This window comes from Bombus affinis, chromosome 4, assembly GCF_024516045.1.
Source record: "Bombus affinis isolate iyBomAffi1 chromosome 4, iyBomAffi1.2, whole genome shotgun sequence".
Classification (NCBI taxonomy): domain Eukaryota; kingdom Metazoa; phylum Arthropoda; class Insecta; order Hymenoptera; family Apidae; genus Bombus; species Bombus affinis.
Window position 1 is genome coordinate 14,090,879 of NC_066347.1, and position 12,438 is coordinate 14,103,316.

At 36.5% G+C, this 12,438-nt stretch overlaps 1 protein-coding gene across 1 annotated transcript in view; it reads left to right on the plus strand.

Moving 5' to 3' along the window:
- Positions 1-12,438, plus strand: part of LOC126915543 (FK506-binding protein 2) — a 112,181-nt gene that overhangs the window by 40,208 nt on the left and 59,535 nt on the right. The window lies entirely within an intron of this gene.

Sequence of the window (12,438 nt, forward strand, 5' to 3'; positions counted from 1 at the left end):
GACGAGATCGGTTCGTTTTCATATGTTCGACGCAGCACGTTTGCCTCTCTTTCCCTCTCTTTGGCCCTCTTCGTGTCTCTTCCCTTTTTCCTGTATTTTTATATTGATTTGACGCTCGTTGAAATACGTGGGCTCGTGTCCGACCATAAATTATACGTCTATCTATCGAGCCGTGACAGAGATTTATCACGGTTATCCCCGTAACGAAATTTACTGGATGTAACAACAATCCATCAGAGGGGTGACTAATTAATTAGAGGAAGAAACGCCTGTATTATCCTATCCAGCCTGTTTGCCCAAATAATACGATTGACGCTTAATAGTTGCTGGATACGAAACGGAAGTTTATAAATAGTTATCATCGAGAGACCGGTTATCCGGTGGCGCGTGATCTAACGCACCAAAATTTAACTTGTAATTAGTTATTTATGACGGGGAGTTACAAAGGAGCATGCATAATCTATGCAGTTTGCCGAAGGGTTTAATAAATAACGAGATTTATCATCATCGTCGGCCGCGTCAATATTACGTTTACCTTGAATCCCGACCGACTGTTAAACACGGAATATTATGAGCGATTTATTCGCTTGTCCCGACAATTCACGTATGTCACAGGGAATTATGAAGTGTTAATCCAATGTCGCTCGATAATTATTTACTCACCTATGACAATATATGTGCATACGTTCTGGTCGGAAATGTGATAAACTTTTATTCACCTTGGTTTTCATTACCGTTTAACAAAATTATTTTTGACAGTTTATCGACGCGTTCGCCTCGTTAAATGTTTTTCGATTTTATCAGCTTTACGAAAAATGATGTTTTTTAAATGTAATTTATTTTATAAAATGAATTTACTGCTTATATGAATATAATTACAATGAACTATATAAATATATAGATTATATATGTGAAATAAAGAAGATTATATTTAGGAATTTTCAACTAATTTTCATTCGGAAGTTGTACGTTGGAATATATCATTAATTAATATATATATATAGTTAATAGAAGCAGCAAAAAAAACCAAGTAACATCGTTGGATGTCGAGACACTGTCTCGATAAAAGTGAACATCAGTTTTTAGCTATTACAAAGAGAAGAAATTTAATTAAATGTTAGTCTTCTCAATTGGTTCGCTAGTTTTAATATCACAAGACACAAAACTTTGAGATCCTTTATCTAGAAAATAGAACTTGAAATTTTCTCAGACAAGGAACAACGGTATCGTATTCCGTCGTTCTTTTCTTCTCATACAAATTTCCATGATAAGCCAAATGCTGGAAAGCTGTCGATCCATCACGAAACGATGACAGAGACACGTTGAGGCAATTTCATGACGAGGAAAATTAATAAACCGGTGATCGCTGATCGACAATCGTTCGCGATAGATACCGTAACTAAATCCGCTGGATAAGGACGTCGTCTGGTGGTGATGGGCATAATATCCTTCCTTATATCCTTTTCCTAGCGAGAACGCGGACAGACGGCCGCGTAGCCAAGCTAAAGGAGAAGAAGGTAAAGGATTTCGCTGGGCTAGACGCGCCGGATCACGTCGTGAGACGGGTTAAATTGACGGGATAACGGGCGATCGTGTCTGAAAGCTTAAAGTCTGCCACGAAAGTGATTACCGGCTTGCTGCTCGGTATATACATATACCTTTTGCTGGCTTCGTACACTCCTCGCCTATCGTCGAGCTCGTCATTAATAACCCGATTGAAGTTCGTAGCTTGGGGTAAAAGGTCGCCGTAACGAAAATCCGCAAACCTTAACGAGTGTCTACCGCCTCGAATTAGCGGTCGAATTTGGCCACGATTCGTGGCGCCGCGGCTGTTCGTGTCGAAAGTTCAAGCTGTCGATACACGTAGCCTTCTTAATTGTTCTTCCGGTGATCAGTTCCGCGATAAAGGTGTTCTTTATCGATGACGTGTTGAGAATCGAAAAGCAACCTCTTCGTTCTTGTATCCAGGATAGATGGGAAAAATTGTTTGGAGATATGATGGGTTTGGATTGGATTGGATTGAATTGGATTGGATTTGGTAAGACTGAATGTTTGTTGCGGATATAAAAATTCGTTGCTCTTCGGAGAATGGTAGTTCGATTTTTTACAAATGGACGGATTTAACATATTCGCGTAAATTAAAGAAAGATCTTCGGATATAGACAAAATCAGACCAGTTGGAAATTTTCTACTGCTGTCGTTCCTTGCATTTACGTACAGCAATTGACACGCTATCACGTTGCAGATTTTCAACGTCCATAATTGTCGTTTTATCAATACCGTGCTTTAGATATCAGACAACAGTCAACTTTTCTATTTCAACGACATTATAACTGTATAAATGTATACATGGTCAAATATACGTAAATTATCGCGCGATACACTTTTACATATTTGCGAGAAAAAAGAAATTATTCGTATACCGAAATACATATTCAGCTAATTACACATCGCAGAACTGTCATAATTTGTCGTAAATTATTTTCAATCTCAATGGAATCCACTTCGATGGTTTACTATAAATTAAAATGACAAGTGTATAAATAGAGAAAGACGTACTCACAAATTCATGTCAAAAATTTTACGTATTTCTATTTTTCTATAATAGTATTATAAAATGTTTTATTCTAAACGCTTTTGTATTTGTAAACGCTCTAACACAAAACGGTCTTCGCGTTTAAATTATAAATTAAATTAAATTGAATTCGATATGAGGACTTGTCCTATTTTATGTACACGATAATATACACGATATATATATATATAATATACACACGATAAATATATACATGAAAATTTGTTTATAATATACACGATAAATATATACATGAAAATTTGTTATAGGAGATATCCAAGTTTTTTCGTCAACCATTATAAATAATTTCATGTAGGATCGCGAACTTTGATAGATATCGACGTATGCAGATTCGGTACGGCATTAAATTTATTCGAATTAGTCGTTGCAATTAAGAAAATATCAATATTAATTTATTATAATCACTTCAAATGGACAGCGCATAGTCTTGATTAGTTTGCCATGTGCCCGTTGTGTTTGAAGTGCACTCGCGCTTAATTAAATCGGCCAATCGATATTTCGTGATTGCGCGATTCAGATACACTGCCGACCGGATGTCCGCCGGTGATTCTTAATGCCGACGGCGTCTCACTCGAAAGATTTCGCCTTCGAACTGGGAATTACCTGTTTATTATGTTCTTTGATACGCAATTCAATCCGTATTCGATGTTACATCGCATGTTTCGATTGCCTCGCGTGTTACCAGCCAATGTTTTATAGTTATAATTTCATCATTTTTCGTTTCTCACTAAAGAGAAACTCGAAGGAAATTCAAGAGAAATCTTGGTCATTGTCAGCGATTCATATTTGCGACGATTTTTTCCTGTTAAATAATTGCGATGCTGCGAGCAAAGCGACGGCGCAACGTACAATCCAAATGGGAAAAGAAAAATTACGATAACTGTTTATCTTATCGTTTAAAATGAATTTCAAGCTCAGAAATTATTATTCTACAAGTAAGAAGAGTTCGCTATAAAGTAACTGTTTTAAACAGAGGAATTATATTGTAAGTTAACGATGTTTGGTTAAAATATACACTTGGCAGAGTTTGTTACGGATTGCAAATAAACTGTTTTTCTTGTTAATTTGTTCAGAGTGGTGAGAGAGTTTTGAAGTTCACGTCTATTGACAATGTAATGAGAGCTATATGAAACCTGAAACGTTAAACGTGCAACAGTTTAGAATCTGTTCCATAATCATCGTGATAATTATTCGAGGCAATCGATATTACCTCTTGAGCATCGTACATTCTATTAATAAATTCAGAGTGAACTATTCGGAAAAGCAAAATAGATATTTCATTGTTATCTATGGAATGCATTATGCCAGTAACACTAGGTGTCTAGAGATGCAATAAATTAATGGGAGCTGCGTCTGAAACTACTTGGGGTCGATAACAACCGGAATGTCGAAAATTCCTATTCACGCTCAAATTTACGTAAACTCGATGCAGATAGTTTGCAGCGTGTCTAATATGTATTCCTAACAAAAGCTATAGAAGTCCTACCGCGTTAATTGCATTCCTCGCGTTACGATACTTCATTTAACGTTGTCACGTGCATCTGGTTGACCCTCTTAGAAATTTCGAATCTGACACACGATAAATGCTTGCCATTGCTTCATTGCAGTATTCGCAAGAATAATCTTCAAACGAATCGTTTATTACTTTAATGCTTTAAGATAATTATAATCCACTTCGTTTTAAAGTGTAATTTAAAAGTTAGAATTAATAATATAATTATTCGGTATACGAAGACTTAATAGTATAATGATATAATGTAACGGACGAAACTGTTCGGTCATTATTTTTTATACGTAATCTCCGATAATTTTATCTTTCACATTCTCGTTTCAAGTTTATATATAAAACGTTATGGCGATAAAAGTGACTTTTTAGAAGTTCATATGCAACGACAGACTCAGTGTACGTAATTATCAAAGATTATGTAACTATCTCGTCGTTTAAAAAGTTCTTTCTCTTCAGATTGCTTAATTTCTAAATTATGAAGTTAGATAAGGAGGTTCGTTTAACGTCATTAACGTCGTCGTGTATTTCGTTGCATACAAAAATATTAATCGTGTGCACTATTGCTAGTTTTTAATAAATAATTTAGATTTATAGTCCGTTAACTGTATAAAGGAAAGACAAGTATAGGTTTTAATTATTAATTTGCAATTAATTTGTACATTTTGATAAAGTTTATATTATTCCAACAAAGTTTCTAAATATTCATGAACGGTAATGTATTATTTCACTAATTATCAAACAATAATAATATTATTATTATTTAATAATAAATACTTTTAACGAAGTTTAAATGAAACATCATTGCCAAATAAATTCTAAATCCATTTAATCAATGTTGCATATAGAGTGATGTATCAGTTGTTTTCTACAAACTTTTGTCATGCCTGTACATAGCAAATCTAAACGACTCTTGTGTCATAGAGTTTGCAAAATTGCTATCAGTGTTATTTCAAATTTTTTTTATTATACTTTTTGCACGCAAAAATAGTTAAATGTGAAACGTTTTGGATTGTGAGCTTTTTCTGATTATTCGAAATATTCTCTAGGAGGATACGAAGAATGACGAATGATGATGAAAAGAAATTTCCATCGTATATTGCTCGCATTTTTCAAAACTCATTGAATCAAGTTTCTGATGAAAATAGCTCGCTGTCCTGAACGCAGGCTACACGAAATGCTGCATGTTTTATAGCGAAAATTCTAATAAAAGCGATATTCGCGAAAGTAAGTAAGAAATAATGCATCATTTGCAACAAAAATTATAGGTATACGTATGGAATTTGTACGCGAATATGCAGTGGATTTAATTTCCTATGACGATTCTTTAATCGATTTCCTTCAATCTTTTAACAGCTTCGTTCACTTTAATCAAATGAAAAAATATCTCAAAATTTTATCTGTATTGTTAAATAAAGTTATCTCAAGGTACAATTGGAAACATGTATTTAAATGGTGGTACTGCATAGAAAAAATCCTTGTTTTCACTTGAAGCTAAAGTTAAGATAGATTTGGACACAGTTAGCATGTACAGTAGTTAGATGAACACGAGAACGTAGAAACTTTCAGATAGAAATTCTCTTGATGATACATCACCCTGTGCTTATCTAACTTGATAAGCAGGAGCTGTATTAATACGCTGTAACGTTTCTGAAGAAGTCAATTATAAGCTCGAAAATTATCATTAGCTCGATGCACCGTAATTTTGTAATTAAAATATATCTTGTCAAAAATAAGCGAATCTTCGGTCACTTTCGAGCATAAACCAATACAACTACAGTACATATATGCCACGCTTGCATAATCAATATTTATTTCCGAAAACTCTTTATCTCTAGACACTTTATTATTTTAATTACACTCTAGTCAGAAACTTCCGACCTTTGCCCTATACATATACATCGAAATGCAATCTGCTGTATAACGTAGACCCTGTAGACAATCTCACACCACTAAAAACAAGCATCGTAGTGTGGCTGTTCCGTCGAGCTTCAGCCACTCTCCTAGACAAGATGTTACAGCCATGAACGTGGTCTCAAAGGACGTCCGACCGATCTTCGTCATCTCGCGCGACTAGACCAGCTTCACGGCGATTAATCTCAACAGCGAGGGAGAGCAGATCGTTCTCAAAGGACGCACGTTGGAACGCTGACCGATCAAGTCCTAAGGGAAGATCCAGTCGAAAGAAAGTCGCCGATGTGATTCGCCTACGGAAGAAACCGATCGACGAAACGAAAGAAAACGAAGGGCGACCGAACCAGCCGCAGAAGCTGGCAAATCGCGTCATGGACGCGCCGCTGGAGCTGGATTGTTAGCCCTCGGGCTTCCACGTCCCTAGGAACACCGACTATCGAATAGCTGATGGAACCAAATTGCGAGGAAGCGCTATTGGCCGTGACGAAAGTTCGCTTTTCTCGATGACCATGTCGTTATCTGGCTTGTTCCTTCGTCGACGATGGAAAAAAGTATCAACCATTCCAAGAATGCCGGTCGGGATTTTGCGCGGATTCGTTGGACGATGGTCGTCCGGGTCGATTCGTTCCTTTACGCGTAACTGGCATTCTGACATTGACAGTTTTCCACGCGACTGCTGCTCCTGTTGTATTTCGCTTTTTACGCCGCAATTTTGCGGCAGAACGCGGCCGAGGTTATTCGTGGCTGTAATGAAACGGTCGCGGTCTTATTGGATGGCTACATCGCATCGTTTCTCCTTGTTCCCGCTCCGGATTACGGTGCTCTTCCAAATATTGATAAGACCACACGGCAGGTTCTGCTTTCTACGATCTCTGATTCCATATTTCTGTCTTTTTAAATTCTTTCCTTATTGAACCTCGTGATTTGAAACCTCGGTGCAAGTTCATTTCTGTTTACATGAACATATTTATGTGTGTAATACGTAGGTATATAAGTGTACGAATTATGTTATCAATCCAGTACTAGTTATATTCTTTTAGGAAGATGATTTGTAAGAGAGGTAACAAGATCTAAATAAGAACCTGAAAATCGATATCCGTAATATTCTCTTCTCTCGAGATTGTAAAGATAGATGAAGGATGATAGTAAAAATCGCAATGATATTGAATTTGATCTAATAACTATAAATACGATATAGTAGCTGTAAAAAGAAATTCAACTCAAGATCGAAATGTCAAAGAATTCAAGCTTTAATTTTGTTTCAAGTTCAAATTGAATATTCAACCCTTTGCAGATCGTGCAGCGTTTGACATTTTACTTCTATTAATTCGTAATCAATAATTTACATCGGAGTACTTACATCGGAGTAATTTCTTCCAATACATAAGAATATGTAAAAACTAAAAGTAATCGAATAAAATGTCCTAACCCCAATCTAGTTTGACTCAGAGTAGCGAGAAGCTAAATCTTTCAAGATTTAAATTTAAATTTTCAAAATCAAATCGAAATGAAACCACCAACTAAATTTCATATTTAATTTCCCAGCCAATTAAACATTCAATTGGTAGTTGAAACAGGATTCGTATTCCGACGATCCCAATTCGCATCTTTATCAACCCACCACTTTTCGTAATAACCAATTTCACGTCCTTGTATTTTTAGAAATACAACCTTATTTCACTTTCCATCATGCGTATTACATCTTACTATCGCATCTTATTGTATACGCATTAAAAACGCAAGATAATAGCATTAGGACTACAAAAAGGTATATTATTATATAACCAAGTGACGAGCCCGCTAAAAACAGAATTGTGCACGTTCGGCCAGTTACGTCGACAAAAGTTAGGGGGTTAAATTCAAATGTAAAAGTCATAAACAATTTTCATCGTCGAATTCGAGAGCATGGAAATCCGCAAATCCTACAACGCCGTAGTTTAAACACCCATCGACCGGTGACGGGCGACGATTTCGCGTTACGCCGCAAAAATCTCCGCGACATTTTGGCATCGGCGTGCTCGCGGCTATCAACGGGAAACAGTGGAAACCGGTCGCAGCGTATTTCGCGGTGCGCAAAATTTCCGCGTAATTGTCCGCGTCGTAAACAGGGGTATGTGTCGGCTTGTGTGGATACGAGAGACAAAAATCGTTGATTCGATTCGGTTAACTGGTGGCTCACGCGATCGCACGAACGGAAAATACCGAATCGACGCGACGGCCAGGATTCGACAAAACGGAAACGCGTGTACGGTAACAGCGGGGACCAGACGATTCGTTTCGCGAGTGTTCGGTACCACCGGGTGTCGTGGCCGAGCAATAATTTTCGTTGATGTTCGCGCGAATTTCGACCCACGAACCGATATCGCGCAGCACGCCGGCTGCCCAAATCGAACAACGTGTCCGTGTATGTACGCCATTATAGCGACCTGCCGTTTGATCGCCGTGAAACTGCGATTTGTTTCGTTACGAAAAACTACTCGTTTAGCCTGCTGATAATGTTTGCTTACGTGATAACTCGTACATATACGTGTATGTCGTGGTTACTTGCGAAAAAGAGTAAAAACATTAAACGTGGAATTAAATTTAGGTTTATGTACTGTTGTTGGGAACATGATACATTTACACTGTACATGTGAATGTGTGTGTAAGCATCAGAGGACGTCCAGGCCTCGGTTGAGACAAAAGACAAGAGCTAGTCGTTAGAAGTATCTGGAAGAGTCGGTTGACAACAAGCGTGCGTGCGAGTAGGATTTTTGAGGTCTTTAGAGTATAAGATATATGTATAACAGTTGTGTGCTAAATAAAGAGAATTATTTGTATTTCCGAATCCATTCTATATCTTTTCAACTGTATAAAACTGTTTGAAATTTTCCTAGCGCCATAGTGGGACACGATTATTACGATTACATCGATTTTTTAAACTAATCTAGGAATATTGCTGAAGTTTCAAGAAGGTTCATATAAGGTACATGATACGATTTATTCGTAACGTAAGGATATATTCAAATACTTTAGTCAGTCACCATATTTCAGTACAAGTTAATGTTCTCATGGTTATCAATTCACGTAAGTGCTTTTACTGAAATGATGTTCGAGCGTGACCTTTAAATAATCTAAAATTGGAAGTCACGATTCGAGAACATTCTCAATATCTTTGAGGACGATAATGGATATCAGAAAGCAATAGGTCGAAGTAATAAACAAGTAATAAATATATTCCTTTATCTGTGTTCTGCATTTTATTGCAAGAAGATTAAAACAAGCGTTGTTACGATTTCTTTAATCTCGTACTATGAAAAAAATGTTTCTGGCCTTCGTACATATTTTTCTCTACAGGTATATGCATTTAGTAGAAGTTTCGAATAAAGGGAATACTTTAAGATAATTCTCAAACGACGTAACGTTGCAGGCAAGATGTACATTTGTATAATTTGCAAAACTGATTCGCGACCGACTTCCACACACGGCCTTTCAAGTATTGCGGGCTGCCTGTTACCAGGCGCGTTTCCATACGAAATGAAACCCGTTATACTTTTCGATAAGTTGGAGATAATTTGAATCGCGGCAAAAGTTCCTTCGAGGAAAAGTTATTCGGATCGTTAAACATTTCCGAAATATGTACACATTAGCAATTCCATTAGTAAGTTATCACGCTGAGAACATTCTCGAGTCTGTTTGAAATTTTCTTTCGAGAATGTACGACTTGGAAATATTTCATCTATTAAAACTGAATATTCTCTGATTGAGAACTACGATAAAGTAAATAGTATTCTCTTTCAGTTTTTCCTGTTGCTTTATTTCTTCGATATTCTACGTACATAAAATTGCCCTAGTTATCTTAATGTATAGATCGATGGATGTTCGTAAGTTGTTTTGATTTGAAGCCTCTTTTTCTTCCTATTTCATTATGTTAAAAATTAAAAAGGCAATAAAATGTTTATAAACATTTATTTATAAATAATAAAATTAACTATGTATATAATTAAGCAGTCATATTATACCATCTTACAGCTCAATTTGTGCTAATCTCTGTATACTATATAAAAACAACTCAGAAATGTCAGTCTAATGCAAAAATAATACGATACCAATGATCTCAAGAATCCTTCTTTTCGATAACATTTTGACGATCCTATATATCTGTGAGTACATATAATGATCGATTGTTTCACCGTATTAATCGCTATGGTAACGTTTCATCCGAAAATAATGGAAGCGCTTTTTGCCTCGGTTATATAATTGTGCTTCGCGTTTCAAATTTTTCATTTTGTTAACTCGAATCGAACGTCAAAGGGCATTGTCTGTCTATTCGTAAATTCTAATATTATTTTCGATAATCAAACGGCCAGAATCGAAAAGTAACAACAATCACCAGCACGGAAATAAGGGAAATGTATAACGGGGCTGGACCTTTCCTGTCACCGAGATTTTTCCATTTTCATGGAAATTTTTGCGATTTTACTTGTATCGTGCGTCAGCTCGTTGATACTTTGTTGCCGTTCGCGAATATATTTTTATAACGTCAATCGTCAGAAACGACCGAGAAAAATTCTTTCATGGTGTGAAATCTCTCGATCTTCCTCCCACTTTTTTCCCAATCGTGTGTCTTTCAACGCAATGAAAAATTACTGATCGAATGTTAGAAACGTTGAAACGATTGAAGATATAAAATGAAGCATGCTCGATAGAAATGTCGTGTGTTGCGGCTGATACAAATTTTCCATACTCAGTTACGCATAGTTATTTATGCGTAGCCCCGTTTCGGTAATCATTGTGAATTGTTTAGCATTCAGGTGAATTCTAGTTTGACCTGCTAAATTCTGGATTGTTTCATCCTTGATCGGTTTGGGGAACTCGTGTTTCCAGATTTTAATACTAAATAGTTCACAATATCGATAATACCGATACATTATCAACATACATTATGTGCAGATAACAGAGACCCTTTCTCGCATAATTAACCCCTGACCCTCAAATTTTCATGTCTCAATCACTCTGGTCTTTACTCTTGCTTGTACAAGAAATTTTAATATAAAATTGAAACAGGAAATCACGCATACCAGTAACCATCCTTTCTTGCACATTTTTGCATATTAACACTTGTAACATACACAGAAAAATCTACAGTCTACTCGTCACGATTGATTCATCTCAACCTCGCGCATTCTATATTGCCTGTAGTTTATCACGCTGCACGTACAATTTCGCTTAATCGCTCGCAGCTACACTTATACCAGTTGTTATACGTTCCAAATCACGTACGCAGTTCTACTTAATTAAATACTTGGGCTTTAATTAAACAAGCACGCGTATATGAAAACAATGTCAACCATCCGTCCACGTTTCGACCGGTTCGATACAATGTAGATAATGGTTCGCGAATTTCATCGATGCGCGTCGCATCTTTTCGATACGAGACAAGTTATCGTTGGAATATCTGATCAGATAACGGTGGTGATTGGTGAAAATCAATGGCGTTAATTCGTTGGATCATGGCGTGAAGCCGCTGCGAAATCGAGGTGGCGCACGATCGAGATAACGCTTGTACGAATACATTCGGATGGCGTTTTACTCGATGCAACAATCGCGTTGATGATGGGAGCAATTGAATTTGCGTGAAAGCGATCGAAGTTAATTGGAAACAAAAACGAGGAGGGGGGGAAAGGATTGATAGAGTATTTTTCCTTCTTTTTCCTTTTTTTTTTTTCGTTTTATCGTTTTCAACGAGCAACGCGTTTTTCTCGTTTCCAGTGATTGCCAGTTATCCTTAATGGCTTCGGAAAAAATAGCTGGCCGATTAAGGGCTGTTAACGAAGAGGGTATCCCGCGCGAAATTTTTGGTACTCTTTGAAAGTATAATGGTCGAAGCTAACGTAATTCACATCGAAAGAATCACGAAGTACGTTTTAATCCACGTTAATATGTTCATCGATGATTTTCTCGCGCGTTAGTCTTATTCTTACTTTGAATTAAAAAATTGTTATTTTTGTATGTGATTATGATCGATATTGCTTATATAAAGTGGTCCGCAGAAAATTACAACGAAGAAATGCCAGGAAGAGATGAATGGTTCAAAGAGTATCGTTATATTTTTACGACCATATTTCTTTCGTAGGCATTTTGTAATTGCATTGTCCTTTAAAGTGAAAATCCAGCTGTTCTATCTTTATGCGTTTATCCTTAAATTTTCTATTGCACGTATGCGTTCATCTAAACACCTAAGCGACATTTCGAACATTTCCATGTAACATTCTACAATATTAAGGTTAAAATATCTTGATGAGCTAATCATCTGCTACTTTGACGAAGAATAAACAGATTCACGATTGCTGTATACAAAAACTCATAGTCTCATTTAAAAGATTGACTTTAGAATCTTTAAAGGAGATATCACATACACACATATCACATAATACACCGTTCA